The following is a 13,461-nucleotide window of genomic DNA, read 5'->3' on the forward strand; positions in this document are numbered from 1 at the left end:
AGACCTTATCTGATATTAAGAGAGAAGGCAAGCCCCCTGAGCAGCCCTTCCCACCCTAGGAATTACACCACTAGTAGGGTTCAATGCAGGAGCCTCCAACGTTCACATTTCCTCTATTGTGACGTGACAGAAAACTTGCCTTGCAAGTGCTGAGAATGCAGTTATTTCGGGAACAGAAGTGGAGAGAACATAAATAATTGTAACAACGTGCAGCATTAAACCCGGTGTTTCAGGAAAAGGCCGCACGCTCGAGGACCTAACACAAGCACAGTTACTCTTGACATACCTCCACCCCAAGTTGTTTCCTTCTCAATCTTTCCACCTTTAACACTTCCCCCAGCTGAAACCTGCTTCGTAGCACTACATGACACGCTACCTTTCAGGGGAACTACACGATGGCACTGAATCTCTCATGGCAGCCTCATGTTTTGTAAAACACAAAACAACCCCACTTCTCCTGAAATTGCTACGAAGAACTTAAATCCTCTTTTGCATGACGTACACAAGTTCAAGTAGTAAAACACCATGAAGATTTCCACACTACTACTCAGCCTGCGTTTCATAAAACAATTCCATGTTACCCTCTGTGTGAAACCCAGAAAACTAAATCATGTTCTGGGAGATTACAATGACTTCATCTATTCCACAATCTGCTAGACTATCTGTCAACACAGACTGTACACAAAGATCCTTCATTTTTGAGAAAAATATAAAAAAGAAATAGTTCATCTTCCGGAGCTACAAAGCATTACCAAGCACTTTGTTTGACAACCATAACACAACCTCTGCAGTAATCCACACTCAAACACTTTCATTTGATGATGCAGGTGCTTCTAAAGAAGTCCAGAGATTTTGAGTATGGAAGAGACTTCCAAGGAAAATATTTTTTGGCACTGTCAGTTTGAGGACGCAGACTAGAAGCATAACTTTGAAGTATTTTTCATAATTGTTCCCAGTATATAAGGTCTTTAAAAAAGCCTCCATTGATAGAAGCAAGGACCCTGATTGACTTTCAACATCAGCTTATATTCTCTCTTAACGAAGATTCACTTTTCACTGAAACATTTTAAAATCAGCATAACAAAGCCCAGCACAACACTAAGTCACCTACTGAGCATATCAATCCCAGTTAACAAAAATAAAGTACACTTCAAAACAAGTTCTGTGGCACTTGGTGATTAATATCAGTCCTCATCAGTTAAAAGACCTTTCATATTTCATTCTTCGAAATATAGTGCTACTCCCAGCAACCTTTCACATTTGGATGGAAAGCAGAAAAGGCCAGATTCTGACCTCTGTTCCAGTGTGGGAGCACCAATGAAAAATAATGAAGTCAACAGGCATTTACTCTAGAAAGGGAAAAAAACTTACTATTTAGCTCCAAGGAAGGCTGCTTTATAATTCAGACAAGTGATCGGGAGGCACAGCAGAGCAATAATGACTAACATCACATACTAGAGGGAGTATAAATTTTAATGATACCACTCATAAAACCCACATTTTAAAGGTTACAAAACAGAAACAAGCTTACAAAGAAAACACATAAGTCATTCAAGGTGTCAGGTTCTTGCTCCTTAGCTATTTTAAGGAATTAACAACCTGCCCATCACTAAATAAACTAGAATATGCTCTACCTATTTACACAGGACTGAAAAGGAGCGTACATTAGAGTTCAGCAAGCATACTCCACTATAACCTCTATTCTTATCAATAGAAGAGTCATCATCATTTATGCCTTCACCAATGAGTTCATTAGTAAGACCAAACAAAACCACTTAGCCAAATTCTCTTGCATCTAGACAAGATCAAGAGACTACACAAACAGCATTAAATAGGCCGTGTAAATTACACGTGTTTTTCTTACCCAGACATATGAATACACTTCCTATTTGCTCATATGCATTTCATTGTGTTCCCTTCACTTTCTATAATGGAACATTGACAACAACAAGCTAGATCACTTGAATGTTTGGAGTCAGTAAATGTCAAGGGGACACATACAGGAACAGCGAAGTCCATTAAAACATAGGAGAGTTCACTTCATTTCAATCATGGTTTATCAACCTTACCTTGCAAGTTTTATTGCCTTGCATATAAAATTAAAGTTCACCCCCAAAACGGCTGCAAATTTCTCAAGGAGCTCAGGCAGGCTTCTGAGCAAGTCACAACACCTGAGCACCACGCTCCTGATTATTCACAGCACAAATTGACCCAATCTGTTCCCAACAGTGCTGGTAACAGTAGCTATATTATAGCTCATATACATCTGTTATTAAAATCTGCTAAATCAAACACTAATTAAAGCTCCAATATGCAAACAGAAACAAATAACATCATTGCAAACCAAACCAAACAAAAACAAGTTAACCATCCTAGCCCCCCTACCAAAAGCCAACACAACATTAATCCTACCTGCTCTTCGTTACCCAAACTCACTGTTCATTATTCATGGCCCACATGAATATTCAATGCTCCTTGTAGGATCCAGTACAGAACTCTATCAGCATAAGGGCTCAAACCTCTGCTCTGTGCATGATGATTTGAAATACCAGCCTTTTATTCATCCTATCCTCTGTTCTGATGCACAAGAGCACTGCAACTTTTCTACCCTGCTCTCCATTCATACCAGAAAGATGAGGCAGAAACTGGGCCTTCTCTCTTTATTACTTTAATTGGTGTGCGATTGCAACTGCATTTATTGTTGTCCCTACACATAAGCTATCAATGCAGAACATTTTAAACAGCCGTCTATTAACATGGTGACTTAGGGCTAATAAGTCACTACTAGCACTGAACTTTAACACATTTAATATTTAAATCCCCAAGCCCTTTTTTGAGCTGCACTGGATGTCACAGAAATACCCTGTCACTTTGGCACCGCCATTTTCCTGCCTGCCCTAGGACATGCGTGCCATCTCACCAGTCACAGCAGTGGTGTGCCAGCCACAGGCCCACTGGAGGATGCTGAGTTGGGGCTCTTCTGCAAGAGATCCGCAGGCAGCTCTCCTCCCCAGCGCACTTCTACCCAGGGCAACCTTCTCCTGGAAGCAGCATGCCGACAGCCAGGCTCGCCAAGCAAAAGCGTTCACCGCATACATAAGGCTTTTTGCATACTGGCTCAGATCAGACCATTAGCCTTTTTTTTTTTTTTTTTTAAAGAGTTAATTCAGCTTTAATATTAAGTTCTTAATATCCTTCAGTGTTTGAGCTGTTTAATGGATAACTCAAAGTTGAGTTTTTTTTTCATAAGTAGACAAACAGTAAAAGACACTTCAGCAAGGTCACTTTGCCTTGCTGCAAAGCCTAACAGGGACATCAGATAAGGCCTCACCTAAAGTCCTTCCATGTCAATGGGAGGATTTCCACTGGTTGAACTTTAATACCAAACGTAGATTTGGGATCAACCACACGATTACAAAGCTCTCACTGGCAATACCCACTGGATTTAAAAAAATGCAACTTCACGTTTGATATTTCTGCATCCAATCACCAGTTACAAGAATCATTCAGCCTCTTAAGACTCTAGTGGTCAAAGAAAACTTTTTGGAAACCAAATACTATTTTCCTAATTCTAGAGTCTTTTCCTGTAACTCTGTGGCAATTGTATTTAAGTAAACTATTGTATGGCAGTACTAGTTACCCAATCTTCTTTTTTGTCTTAAATGACTTCCTAAAGAAAACAAACATGAACAATGATCTCAGCATTTATATAGCAGTGAACTTCAGATACAGTAATTGTACTGCTGTGAACTATGGCAACTTTCCCATGGGGGAAGAATGACCTGGTAATTCAAGAATGGCAAAGTCAAAAGTAAGGTAAGCTGGGGGAGGAAAAGGATTTCCCCCCAGGACGAGATAAATATAATTTCACACGGCAGTGTATATCTCTCTTAAGCCTCAGGTGGTTTTAAATTAATGAGATTAGTTCCGGCAGGCAGTGAAATCCCAGGATATAGGATTTAATATTTCAGCAGTTTTCACTTCATCCAGCAAGTACAGTGCAGTCAATCTTTGTGTCATTTTGTTATTGTCCTGGTCTGGGTCTCATTTTCAGACTCCAAGCCTGGCTAAAGCAACTCATAACTTTGACTTGAAAACTTAAGCGTCATGTAAAAAGCGTGCTTAAAATTTTAAAAGTGCAAAGAAAGGAAGCAGACATCTGGAGGAAGTGGTTTTTTTTTTATTATTATTTTTAAACTTTTCAGGTATACTTTTATAGAATGCAATTTGATCTTGTAGTGATGTATTTATTTATTTTAAATCAAGGTCACACACGTTTTATCCTGAGCACACAAAAAATGCAGTATGTATCGGTTGGAAGAAACACTGCTTTGTTAAAACTTAGTCCCTAGAAGATAGACATTAACACATTAGGATGACTGACTAGTTCAGTATGAATTATGCACTGAATGATTGCTACCCAGCTCAGTAACAACCAAAATGAGTTCCCATCCAGCAACCACCCACTAGACATACAAACTGGAGTTCCACTCCAGCCTGCTCACACAAACTGACCACTGCCCTTTCTTCTTCTCCAGCAAACCAAAACGTGTAGCCAGCACATCACTGTGATGATCATATTAGTTTTAGGCTTCTCTCCAAGACCGACTGATTAAATTACAAATCGAGAAAGCACACAAAGAAAATTTTTTTCAGGGTAATTTAACCTCAAAATACAAAATGAGATCTACTCAGAGGACTTCTAGTTTCACAGGAAAACTGTTTGTTTTAGTTTTAGCTTACAAACTAGATCATAATAAAGAAAAACCACACCCACCCAGCCGTTGTTTTAAGTTTTTTGTTGATTTTGCTTTTATTCACAAGTCTATCTGTGCCAAAGTATTTTGTGCCAAAGCACCTCCCCACTATCTTAATTCTTCATCCTCTATAGAGACGTTCTTCCTATTTCAGCTTCCATCACTTCATATTAACCAGGTGTCTTTAGTTGTATCCAAAAAGTTCGATCATCTTTGTCAGAGAGGGAGCATTTCATCATAGTCCACGGCAGGGAGAAGAGTGGCAAAAGCAAAGCAAAGGAGAAATGTTCAGAGCTGCACGATCCAATTCCTTTTCCTGTGGAACTGCTGGGCTAGAACCTCCCTGGTGCAAAGCCGTACGGTCTAACTGAAGAAAGGCAATATCAGCACATGAATCTGAGGGCACAGAGGCCAACACCTGACCACAAGTTAATTTCTGGCACAATTCAAAATTTTATAGCCATTTGAACCTGATTTGCTGAACAAACAGCAAAGCATTCAGTATCCACCACTGCTTGGACTGGCTGTAACCTGGACAAACTTAGCTGTAGAGTTATGTGGATGCAACATGAAAGTGATAGTACAACACATTCTCCTACCATGAGCCCTAAATATTTGCTTACCTGAGAAGTAAATATACTTTTGCTCTTAAGCTAAGTCCAGTGAATATTTCCAGATCTGCATAGAGTAAAGCATGCCATTTTCAATTAAATATAACATCCAAATATAATTTCCAACAATACGAAAATGAAGTACCAAGGTAATTGTTCTGGAAGTACTGCAATTATAAGTGTCATCAGAATGCATTATGCTTTCTGTTGACAAAAGATTATTCTGTAATGGGTCAGGAAACTCCTTTCACACACCTTAATAATCAGCACACAAGCTTCAAAAAGGAAGTCTATTTTAAAGCAGTTATGAATCTCTCCCATCATTTCTTTATCAGCCTCTGAAAATAACAGATCTCGCAGAAAAATACTTATAAAAGTATGACTGCAGGGTGAGTTACCTTAAAATATTTTTAAAAGAAAGCAAAACAACAAGAAAAGCCCACAAGTTTTAATGCAAGTTTTAAGGCTTGAAGGGTCAATAAAAACAAACAATCTGAATCCCACACATAATTTAAAGTCTAGAATCCTTATAGACATGCCTGCTACAAGAGATAGGCTTTAGAAATGTTAATAGTTGCACAATATTCTAGAGTATTTCTCCAGGAAAAAAAAAAAACACACAGCTTTGTGATTGCTTTACAATGTTAATCTGTGAAGTGGCCTTAATCTACTATATGAAAAAAAGGTCCAAATACTTGCCTTAACCTTACCTCTCTCCCTTTTGCATTGGTCAAGTCCATTTTTGCTACACGTAATTTCATGGCTAAGTGAATCATTGCACAAAAGTTCCCTTACAGAGCCTATTATCAGCATTTGGCTGAAGACAGCACAGAAGCATTAAGCTTCCTGGAAAGTGAAAGAGTCGAGCTCTTCCTTTTCACACCAGCAAGCAAAAATGGCCTAATGTTCAAAAGTGCCGGCTGCAGCCCCTCTTAGCAGGCAAAGAACTGCAATTTTGACAGCAAGTCATAAACTACGCGTGCCATCTCCTTCATCCACAAAGTGCTATGTACCCATATAGCCGGTCATATACAAGCAAGCACAAGAAAGTTGTGCCCTGTCATTTAATGCCTGTGGAGGGAATGCAGAACAAAAACCCTAAAACAATACTGGTGCCATAAAGGGAAGAGAGGGACAACTAGTCCAGCTCTGTCCTGGAGGATATGGGGAAGTAACCCTCACATCCAGCTACATACAAATACTTACTTACCTTCTCCTATGCTTTCCTTGTTTCTTCTTCTCCCTTGCATGCTGCCCTCTCAATATTCACATGGAACAAAAACTATTACATTAAACAAAAACTATTACACTACAAATTTGACTAAAGGTACATGCTACAGGAAAAAGGGGAGGAATTTAATCTTCGCTAAGATTCCTTTACATTGCCACAGAAATAGTGGATAGGGTGTATAGATGAGAGCACATATACTTGTGCAGAAATATTGCAGGCAGAAATACTTTCCTGGATAAATGGAAAGCAGCCTTTGTACAAACAGGAAAAATATCCCAGAGTTCAGTCAAGGGTCTCCACTTTGCACATTAACATAATCCAATTGCTTTTCTGTCTAGCTCAGGACAGAACCTGCCTTGTCAGAGGCTGGCTGTTAGAGATCACATAACACTAGATGACACCACTGAGGTATGCCAGAGAACAGCAATGCTAAAGCTTCTCTGCTTTGCTTGCATTGTAAATATCCTAAAGCCACACTACTTTGAGGATGAAAAAAATAACATGGCAGTAAAACATTGAGTTTGAAGTCTCATATTCCCTGAAATTTTTGCTCCTAGGTCCAGGGGGCTGCATGCCACAGCTGCCTGGATATGTCAGGGAAGATTCAGCATCCTTCTGCTGCGGAAGCACGGCAGATGAACCCCGTGCACTAGACGGAGCTTTGTTTAGGAGAGAGTTGCTAGCGTGAGGCTGATGTATATGAACAAAGACAGGCTACAAAGTTGGAGGAAATATGGAAACTAAGATACAGTTTTGTGATATAAATAAGATAATGAAATGGACAGAGGCTGTCAAGAGAATTTTCACTTTCCTTTACATTTACTAAAATAAGTACTGATTGATACATTCACAGTTTCATTGCGGTGAGCATTAGATTAGGGCTATTGAACTAACTCAATATGATGCATTGCATGACAGCTAGAAAAATTAAACAGCTTAAGCTGCAATCTTGTCAGATCTGAGAAGCCAGGGAGGACGTGAGTGATCTGACAGGAAGCATCCACAGAGGACTGGGAAGCACAACTGGGAATTCAGCTCAAAGTCCTATTGAGCAAATGCCCAGCAGAGTGCGTTTGGGAGGCTGAGACAAACCCAGACTTCTGACCACTGGGACCATTAAAGATCGCCAGTGACACCTTTTGCAAGCTAATCCTCTCGTTCCTGAAAAGCACTCCAGTGACATTATTGGCAATTACAACACAGAATCCCACCGGCTTACAAAGCTCATGCATGAGTAAAAATGAAGCTTTTGGAGAGTCCTTGAACATAGCTGCTCTGGTATTTTTATTACTTCACTGACAGGTAAGACCTCTATGGTTAGAGAACCGGGCAGTTACAAATAGGCTGCTCTGTCACCCTTCAGGTAAGGAAAGCCCTTCACTTTCCATCCCAAACCATCTCCGCACTCCTGTTGGTACAACAGCCTTTCAGCAGCTGATTAGCAACTGACAGGAAAAATTTGTGAACCACCAGACCACAAAGTCTCCCTAGAACTGCTGTGTCTGCTCGGTGTATCAGGTTATCTTATACCCTTCACTGAACAGGACCACAGAACCTCACAACACAACAGCACGGGAGGTCCCACAGACCTCAAGCCTAGCAGGACATCCCTCAAACTGATCCATCCCGTTTGAGGAAGAATGGAATACTTTGAAATAGGTGACAGCGTGCCAATGCTCTGCAAGTGTTGTCGCAAGGCTTGCTGTGTAACGTTAAGATGATTGGGTTGACTGTACTGGAGGATATTAAGTGCTGCTACAGTTCACTAATGATTGTTACACCTCCGAATCCAGTAAAGCGCTTGGGTTATTTCACATGACTCCACTTAGGCTATGTCTTATGCATCAGTTTGCAGTAGGCTCACATTTTTTAAGAAACATAGAAAACGTACAACAATCTCCTTTCTTTACCACTTACGCAAAAATCATCACATGCACATTAGTGAGAACCTGTTCCAGAGGAAACTGCCAAGTTGTTTTTTTTTTTTTTATTTCTCTTCTTTCAACCTTACTCCACTGGGAGTTTTCATGTTACATTGACTTTATCACTGCCATAAAGGATAGCATAGACTTTCCACTTCACTACAATGAAAATTATTTCCGTGCCCAGTCTTAAACAAATAAGCAGGGAATATGATTTACTTTTGATTTGAAGAGATCGATAACCTTGAGTTTTAAACCGTACCTGGCATTTCCCTGATCTTGACTTGCCATAAGAAATGCAGAAAGTCCTCATCTGCAAATTACTAAAAATAATCAGCTGCAAGATGTGACCTTGGATAAAGCAATGTTAAATTGGCCAGCAAATTTTTCTGAGGCATCACTGTTATTAACTTGCAATTTTTTCATTTCAGTCTGCCACTGATGCTTGGCAGGTTATAATTTTTCATTTTCTCACTTGGCTGATGCTCACTCAAGTAGAGATTATGGAGATAGCAGCGGAGAATTTTTACAAAGAGACTTTTTCCCCGTTTACTCCATCATATCTGGATACAAATACAAGTCATCTTTATGAGGCAGGTTACCTTCTAGGTATAATAGGATTACCATTAACGAGATCCCTTCAGTACTCCAATGCTAGAACCAGCTCTTCAGAGCTCAGGAGCTCTCCAGTATCTTACCAGACAGTGGCACAGCTCGTACAGCTGCCACCAGTTTGTGTCCACTGGGAACGCACTGGTGTGGCCTCACTGACTTACTATTTTATGATTACTTTATAATTAAAATTACAATTGTAGTAGATCTGGCATTTCCCTTAAACAGAGCCTTTTTTCTTTTAATGCTGTTGATCACTTCCTGCTAAAGGAGAATACTCACTAGTCATGACAAAGTATGTTTGGCACCAAATCCCCTTTCTAAGTTAATACCCTGCATTCTCTCGCCATTCCTTCACTGCTGCTTTAATGCGCAAAACCTGTAATAAGCAGATGCTCCCAGTGATCCACTCTGGAACAACATTTCCTCTAAATGTTTGTTTGTTTTTCTGAATATCCTCTGCTCACAAGGAAAATGTGCAGAATATGAACATCTAATTAAACACAAGCGGATTCAAAACTGTGATTTATGTTGCTCTGCCTCTGTTGATGAGACAGAGCACCCTTCTGCCAGAAGATCCATTTTGCAACAACACTTACCTGTGACTAGGAAACTGTCCCCGAAGCAACCCTGATGCAGGAATTTTACATTTTCTGATGATGAGGAAAGCTCGGCAAATATTCACAGCATATAATATTTTCTATTACTGCTATTCTAGTTAGAGCTTATGCTGGAAGACACATTGTGAGGGGACGCTGAAGAACGCATTATGGCCTGGTACATGAGAACCATAAGTCACAGTGAAAGGCATTATCCTCAAATCAGCAGCCATAGTTCACATGAAGCTGAAGACACTACAATATTGTTACTACCAGATCAGCAATAAGTTGCAGACCAGAGGTTATTAACATTGCCTGACAAAACACGCCATTGCCTCCATAATTACCCATTTTCAGCCTTCATATTCAAACCATCACTATTCAGTACAAACAAGTGTAAGCTTGTTGCTATCACCGACCAAAGAAACAAGGTCAAATTTATTTATTTTGCTTTATCTTTTCTAATTGCATTTTCAAGTATCTATAATTATAGCAACTGTCTTCCACGCGTGATGCATTGACTGTCATTGGTTGTAAGCTTTGTTGTTCATTCAGTAGAATCACAATGTTGATTGATAACAAGTATGACAATGTTTCTGTAGTCATGACTATACAAAACTAAATTCCTAGATCTAGTTCATTGCTTTTGCCGCTATCTCTGAAATACCTTCAGAAAGACAACAAACTTCACTCATTTTACAGACTGGGAAATGAAAGCACAGCAGAGAAAAAACGTCTTGGCCAAGGCCATCAAGGAAAAGAGCAGCTGTATTTGACATTGACCAACTCCTCCAAACCCAAGTTCATTCCCTCTTGTTGGGGTCAAAAAGCTCCTGCCCAAATAAACTCAACACAAGAATAGCCACCATCACCCAAGAGATTGAAAACCGAGGTCTGATAAATGTAGGCTGGCAATCTTCAAAGGATGTTATGGTTTTAATAGGCTTTGACATACAATGATCAAATACAGTGATCTGAAAGAGATCTATTACTAATACATTCCACAGATAAAGTCTAGATTACAATCTTTGGATTGTCAGTCTTCAGAGTATTCTAGATTAGGGATCATTAGAAAAATCTGATTTTAATACAAAACCAAAAATCTAGCAAAAGAGACCCTAGACCCCAAGAACTAATCCTTTCCCCAAAGCACAGCCAAGGCCTACTCAACACTTCGAGATTTGGCTTCAGCTGGCTGAGTGAGTTCCAAGCACAGTACAAAGATTTAAGGAAAATTCTTCCAGTTTGCAGTCTTATATTGCTTCCAGTCAGATAAAATATTAGTTTTACTTGGTATTTTAGTTCTGATTCTGATGAAATACTTTTTCCATTGACTTGGAACTAGGTTGGAAAAACTACACTTCAGCAATATACACTACCATATGCATGCTTGTTTTTTTTTTTTTACACTTTTTTTTTATTCACCTCCTAAATTGGATGACTCGTTCGACAAGCTGATTAGCATTAATTTGCACCTCTGTTAGTGTCCATTTGTTCCAGTCAAAGCATATCATGAGATTTAAGTGGGGTGGGGGCAAAACAAAATAGGATGCCACTAATCTCTATTAGCCAAGTCTGCATTAGTCAAAACAGCAACACAAAGTCTTTGCACACATTTCTTTCCACCAAATTAATTCTATTCAAGCCATCAAATTTGCAGCAGGCCTGACCTCAAGTCCACTGAAGTCTCAAAAGAGACATCTTTGGATGAGAACAGGCATGAATTACAGATCGGAGGGGCTGCAGCTCTCTGGCAGTCCCTGTAAAGGTCTCTGCTTGTTAAAAGGAAATAAAATATGATAGTACTACTATGCATTGAGGTTTAGAAAAAAACTGTTTGGAATCCTTACAGCCCTGTCTAAAGCTCTTATACTCACATATAGATCAAAGAAATCAAATTGAAATGAACTATGCATACATCTTTTATTTATGCATAAATTTTTCTACAAATTCTCACTAGGAATCCAATTCAGAAAGCTACTTCTCAAGGAAGGAATGCACTAAAATGCACTCCAACTCCCTTTGCTGGATTTTTTTTTTTTTTTTTTTAAACTGAATCTGACCCTCGGTTTGCACTATGGCAATATATTTAACAGTTCAGACTCTTCTTAGGTACTTGCTGTTCTAGCCCAACCTCTGTGATATTCCACTCTGTGTAACGAGACAAAGGCCCCCCACTCTCTCTTTCTCATATCATATTTTACTAATAATTAAATCTCGTCTAGACTTTCACTTTTGAATAATGGAAAGACACTAGGCTGGCTGATAATGAAAGTATTTTAAAAGTTGAGAAGCTAAGGTATATGTTTCAGTTAGTAATAGGTTATTAAAACTTATTTGCAGTATTAAACTGTAATCCATTGAAAGAATAACTGATCAGTTTCAGAAAAACTTTTCAACAGTTCAACTTCACATCTGATTGCAAGATCCTTTATGTTCTAGGCTACGTACATTTATTTTGTTCAAGACTGAACTACAGGTTCAATTGAAAAACAATTACTTGGATATATCTTCTATACCATCACTTTTATGCCTTCTCAGGACATCAGTGATTTTCAGACTTTTGAACCGATGCTAAAAATCATTAAAGGTCAAGAAATTTTTTCCCCTCTTTTCTTTTGGTAACACTTCTATCTCATCTTTCTAGGAGTGTCATTCATTAGCTCCTTTCAACCAAAAAAAGAACAAGAAACGTCCATTAAACAGACAAAATTGGACTTCAAAACTGAATCACGTGAAGTACCCAGTAGAATAAAAGGAGGAAATTACTCAGGCTTGGCCATCTAGTACATATACAACTAGGAGGTCATTTTAGAACAACAAACTGAGATTAAGGACTAGAGCAGAGTACTTAGTCTTACGTATCACACTGTTGCCTTATGTACTATTTTTGAAGAGTATGCTTAGTCTTGATAGAGATAAAACGACTAAACATTTTTCAAATTTCCCACATACCTGAATGCCATACCAACGAGATACCACTTTCACATGAAGATATATCAGGAGTATTTTACTCATAGTAATTAATCTGTAAATTGATATTCACTTGAGCAGTTTTATCATCCTTTTTTGTATTAGAACACAAGCATTTTATGGGAAGTTGTGGGAACTTCTGAAAGTGTGTATTTCACTCCAAGATGAAGACACAACATCGCACATCAATTCCCTATACTCAAGGGCTACCTTGAGTTTTGTGCATGGGCCCAAGGTACATTTCTCAACAACCAGTAACAGTGTTATTTTCCTTTCTATAAAGGAAAGAAAAAAAGAATTTTTTAAAACCACCACTACACTTGTGCCATAGAGGCATCTTGTGTTTGAACTCACATCCTAGGAAAATTTTTGCTCCTGGGAGTTTCTCGTTCTGAAGTGCTGGATTTTTGAACCTTTGCATTAATAAAACAACTTTCACATGAAATATGTTCTATTTTTTTTTCCTCTTCAGAAGGCCTTAGAAAAAAATGAAGTGGTCTTTAGAACTTGTTTAAAACATGAAACCCATGTAAAATATATACGCAATTTTAGTGAATTTAAGCTTTCATAGTTTCAAAGCTAATAATCCACTCATTTTCAAGATCTGAGCTTTTAAGTGCCGGCATGCAAAGCATACCAAGAACCAAGTGTCTAGGCAGAAGCCCTTTGTTATGCTGAAGTACTAACAGAGAAGGAAAAGTCAGCTAGAACCAACCCCATCACCACAAAACACCTGTTTGAAAACAAAAAAAAAAA

At 38.8% G+C, this 13,461-nt stretch overlaps 1 protein-coding gene across 4 annotated transcripts in view; it reads right to left on the minus strand.

Annotated features, from left to right (window-relative positions):
- Positions 1-13,461, minus strand: part of NAALADL2 (N-acetylated alpha-linked acidic dipeptidase like 2) — a 437,725-nt gene that overhangs the window by 399,845 nt on the left and 24,419 nt on the right. The window lies entirely within an intron of this gene.

This window comes from Cygnus olor, chromosome 9, assembly GCF_009769625.2.
Source record: "Cygnus olor isolate bCygOlo1 chromosome 9, bCygOlo1.pri.v2, whole genome shotgun sequence".
NCBI classification, from domain to species: domain Eukaryota; kingdom Metazoa; phylum Chordata; class Aves; order Anseriformes; family Anatidae; genus Cygnus; species Cygnus olor.